Raw genomic sequence first — 6,075 nt, 5'->3', positions numbered from 1 at the left:
GCACCAACTAGATTCACTTTCCCATCAAACAAAATACTGTTGAAGAAAATCGAAGCAGTTTTACTGCCCCAAACCGTGATGACAGACACAAAAATAAAAAAATTAAATAAAAAAACACACATCATTGTAAAATCAATACATTCATCGTTCCACTCAGAATCTAAAATTGATTTGTTGATGTTCTTATTAAATAGCAAATTAAGCGTTCCTTTAATTGAAGCGAAATACAGTAAAAACAATTATAAATGTCCTTAAAAGTGATTTAACAATGTAGTTTTTACCAATTGATTTTAAAATATTACCTATAAAAAACTAAGAAAAATGCAGTACGCCAGTATGTTACATATCCTAGGAACTACTACCTAGACAATTAAGCAGTTTAATATACTGGTGAATATATTGCATATTTTCTTAGTTACATATCTATTACTTATTCGATTTCCCTTCTCACATACTTTGTAGGTATAATATATTTACTTATGGACTTATAGATTACTAGCTGCCCGACCTTCCTCCAGAAGAAATTATTTTTTTATAATTTTATTTAAAAACATATGACTATTTTTTGGCTATACAAATAATATAATATAATTACATATTGTAGTTATTGTTATTACTAATTTCTGAAAATGATATACCCTACATTTTGAATTCAACCACTGGAGTGGTAAATTTTATTATTTTTATTATAGAATAGAGATAAGGTAGAAAAAAATGTAACAATAAATTATTTGTTCAATGAATAATATATATTTCAAATGGAAAAATGCAAGTGCAAACAAATAAATAAATAATTAATAATAAATAAACAAACAAACCGGTTTCTTTCGTCTCCAAAATCAAGTTAGATTCATATATTAAATATTTATAAATAGTAATATATAGTATCCTTGATTTATTATATATTATATATATACTATTTATAATTAATGGTAGTATGTACATAATTAAAATGTATTTAAAGTCTTTGTGTATTGTGTCTAGGTATTAAAATTTTTTTACTTATATTATAATAATATTGTAGGTATACAAAGGAATTACCTACCTATGTGATTTTTGTTGTTATCTTTGAGAACAATTAAACATGAAGCAACTAAATTAAATAGGTACAATGGAGGTAGGTACTGCAATAAATTGTAAAATTTACCTATTTAGATTTTAATTGCATGTTGTCATACTTTCGTAAAATTCAGTTCTAAAAAATTAACAAATAGGTAAAAATAATCAAAAGTTTGAAAAAAACAAATAATAATACATTATAATATGTTGATTTCTCATAAAAATTAAAAGGTGAAAAAAAAGTGATGAAATATGATAATTTTAAGGTGAAAATTAAGAAATGAAAAAACTTATTTTTCCAACATTTTGGTTTTCAGATATACCTTTGTCTTTTGGAGGGCAGTGTTCACCTGTTTGTAGGATAACTACACGGACCAGCATAATGTCTTTTGATATTGAATTTAAAAGCAATAAATCAAAAAAAAAAATATATAAAAAATAATAAAAAATAGTTATGAAATCGATTATATTCGAGTTTGCCTATTGAAGTAAATTGATTTATTATTTTTATTGAAAACAAATTTACATTATCATTATTTCTGGATTTCAAATTAAATCCTAATTTCAAATCAACGACATATTTTGTAAAGCTTAAACGCTGATTTAATCAGACTGACGGAATATGAAATATTTTAAGGAATCTATTATCAATAAGAATTTTCTTCTACTTAAGTTTGGTGAACATCACTATGGAGTACTGGACACTGGTACACATTTTTAAACAGAAAACTGTAACATAATATATATGTAAAGTATGATTGTACATCATAGGTACCTAGTAGAGAAACGTTAACTTACGTATGCTAATGCCTACAAAGTGGTAGTTAATAACGTATGCGATAGGCCAAAGAAAAACGATTTTCCTAAAAGAAAAGAAGTATATTGATGTCGATGTGACATAATATATACCTGTGGAAGAGAGTGGGAACGAGTGAGTGAGAGTGAGGGAGTATTTATTTATGCGTGTGTATATTGCAAACATATATACCTAATATAAATATAAATTATGGTAAATCTCGATGATGGTTTGTTGCGGGTGAGAGGTTTGGTGACGATGGTGGTAGGACCGCGGTAATGAGTGTGTGTTTATCTCGTCGATCGGTAGCGGCGGTGGTCAAGGTGACCTTGCGTCAATGTCATCTCTTCGTGCTCGTGCGCGCACATACACACACACAAATTCACAAACACGAGCACGATACGGTTTGTCGTTATAATATTATTATGGTGTGTGTGTCTACAGGCTCGTCGCGATATTATTATAATATATAATCGTGAGACGGACGGACGGGCGCTACCTGGGGGGGTCCCGCCGCCCGCGTAACGTCACCCAGTTCCGTGCGAGCCGACCGCCGATCGCCAGAGTTTGGCGGCGGAAACGTCGTCGTTGACGCGCCGCGTCGTATTCAAATGGGGTGGCATAATATTTAAATAATAATCAAAATAATAATAATAATACCTATTACAATAACGTAATACCAATATGATATTGTATAATGTAACGTATAGAAATGTTCAAATGCACATATAGGTGTGTGGTGTAAGGCGTGTAGGTACCTGCCTATACTGTGGCACAGGTGTAGGCGTGTTGTAAAGCGCTGTTGTTGACAAGCGCGTGTTAAATCTAATGCCTCTCGCATATCGACGTTTTTGCAATGACCTAATGTTACCTGTTGTTTAAAACTAAAATGTTTAGGTATGTGTGTCTGTGCAGTGGCGGATCCAGAAATATTTTACGGGGGGAGGGGGGGGGGGCGGCGCAAAATTGTCCTTAAAATTGGATCCTCCAGGGCTCCAGCAAAAACCGTTTTATTACACAACGTAGACACAGAGTACGTCTAGTATAATATTATACAAGATATTATGCGCAGCGTACATTATATTTCACGCTAGGTATGCAATGCCGATTGCCGAATGCACAAAAATATCACTTTTCACAAATGGAATGATGTGCGACGGCCGACCAATTATAATCAATAATATTATTAATTATATTTTTGTAATGTTTTTTTTCCCCAGAAATGACAACGGTAAGGATGGTCGACGACGGCAAGTCATACCGATAATTTTATTTATTTATAATTGGCATAATGGTACAATAATAATGACATTTGATTTCGGGTAAAATAATAGTAGTTTCGGGTAATAGTTATCGACGAAGACAATCTAATTGTCGTCGTCGATAACAAGAAATTGTTTATCATCGACGACGAACGCAATTTAGCTATAAGCCTATAACACATTAACACAGTACCTAACACAATTACACACTCGCACACAATACAATTAAAATTATATTATTTTATTTTTCGTAAATTTATATTTTATAATACTGTATTTTGTATTTGTAATGAACACGAAAATAATCAAAAACCCAATATATTATATAAATTACACAAGCCTATTTTTGGGGGGGGGGGCGTACGGTAGGGGCCCCTCCCCTTGGATACGCGCCTGTGTGTGTGTTGTACTATCCTAATGCACCTAGGTACCTAAATACCTAATGATAATATTAACTTGCGAACCAAATTTAATTTACTGCTGCATTTTATTCATAGTAATATTTTATTTTATCCGAGATTTTATCTATAAATAGGTAGGTTTTAAATAAACTTAATGAAATAAAGTTATGAGAAAGAAATTAAAACAATAGCCGAGGGCGCCGAGAATCCCTTGCTGCAGTGTTAGTCGTTGTTCCCCATCGTGTCTCCGAGATCTGGCGGTAAATGGTCCATAAGCGCAACTTGTGGGGGGGGGGGGGGGTGCTTGGATACCAGACTTTAATTTTGCACCCTCAGTTCAAAAACACAAAAAATTGAAAAATCATATGAAAAAAGTTTTTCTTTGTTTTACGTAAGGTTTTTTTTATTTGACGCTTTTAGCAGAAATACAAATTGTTTGTGATGATTATATACATAGTATATGTTACATAGTATATCAAATATTTTGTATGTAACATCGACAATTATATCGTATTGAATTCATGATATCAGGAAAGTTTAGAAAGTAATTTAAATTACTTTAAAAAAATATCAAGTGCTACATATATTATGCGGATTCACAATCTCCATCAAATTAGTACACATATGTAGATTTGTCAGTGAACTAAGGTACCTACTCTAAAACTGAAATACACCAATATACCGCAGTATTTAAGTTTGTTAATTTTTTCCGGGGCGTATACGCCATATAACTATAGTTGGGATAATATACAGTTAGTAATATATAAAGTCAAAAAACATTTATGATACCTACTATATAGTACTCCATATAATTATATAGACATATATAACTCAAATATTTAACATTTATAAAAATACACAGTAATTATAACTACCCAAAAATTTAGGAAAGATAGGTTCCCATTAGTCATTGGACACATCATCCTAACAAAAGGGCGATACTAAAAGGTTTCTGGAACAGAAAGCTGAGACCCTATAAAGTTAACTTTGGACTACAGGCCACAGGGGCATCAACTTCACCGTTAGTTATTATTATCATTATAATAGACAGCTCAAATACAACTATATAATATGGTACAATATACTGAGATATATACTATTATATAGTATATACCGTGTGTCCGTGAAAACAGGGTATACTGAATATAATTAATTCATCCATGTTACTCAGTAGTCAGTACTCTATAAGTATTTTTGAATTCACGAGACATGAACGAACTATACTATTGGATCATAAATCTTCCAGAATAATTCTAAAATATGTATAGAGTACCGAGTAATGTAGGAAACTGAGTTATAGAGTGTACCCAGTTTTCGCGGACACATAGTATCATAATGGCGAATACGTATCAGTCAACGGACTTACTTGCAGAAAAATTGAGCAGACAGAAATCTCATCAGACGTTTATAGAACAATTATAATTTAAAACGTGTATATAGTCATATGGACATGGGTATAGTAGAGGGTGTAGAAGTGAAAAAAAAATAATATGTAATATGTTTAACGATTTACTAAGCTGCATAGGTAAATGATATAATATGTATAGGAAATGATAAAGTCAGAGGCCATCGAGGATGTGCGTGTATCGATAGGTAGGTAGGTAGGTATACATTAAATATGTAAAATAAACCCACGAGTTATTGAAAACGTAACCTATATAATAAATTATTTGGATTATACGGTTATGCATAACGTTTACTTTTTACGTGCATATTATAATATATAATATATGTTTCATGTTTGTATCGGTGGAGGCATATATTTAAGTGTGTTACGATCGAATATTTTATAACATAGTGGCCTATTGGCTATTATATACACACGCGAGCTGATTCTATCCGTTAAAATAGGATAGAACACGGACAAGAAATAGGGAAAATCGTTTAGATTAAAAATAATCGTGTAGTCGCACTCACAGGAAAGGTATATGATTCGTATTTATGCAGTATGCGTAGATTCGATATCGACGAAGGAATAAAATTGACGATCCACCGTGGCTGGTGTTAATCAATATAATATCGTTTTGCTGGATTAGGTGTGGCCGTGTGGATTAAATGTTACATAATAATATAATATAATAAACTAAAAACATATATAACATCGTTGCCGGCTATACTCTGCAAGTACTCAACTATCATTGCTAGGGTACTATAGATACAGGTATGCTACGCCGCCATTTTGCGACTAATAATTTTATGTGAATATGAATTTCTCCCCCTTTATTTTATTATTTTATCATTGATAAATGAGTCGCAAAACGGTGGCATAGCATAGTATACCTATGATATGTAGAGCCTTATCATTGCCAACTGCTAAGTGCATGCCGAGACTGATGTTACGTGTCCGATGTTATATGCAAATACGATGCCAATGCAGGTTCGATTTGTGATGAATATATTCGCGTTTGTTTTAGATACCTACCTACAAATTTGAAGTGTCATCGACGTCCATCCGGCCAGTGGCGTGTTGAACTCATTTTTGGTGAGGAGCATAAATATATACAAGGTACTGAACGTCTCCTCTTCACCTATTGCTCTCGTGGGTGTCGTTTTGTTT

Source organism: Acyrthosiphon pisum, chromosome A1 (genome assembly GCF_005508785.2).
Source record: "Acyrthosiphon pisum isolate AL4f chromosome A1, pea_aphid_22Mar2018_4r6ur, whole genome shotgun sequence".
Lineage (NCBI taxonomy): Eukaryota > Metazoa > Arthropoda > Insecta > Hemiptera > Aphididae > Acyrthosiphon > Acyrthosiphon pisum.
Note: the sequence above shows the minus strand (reverse complement) of the source record.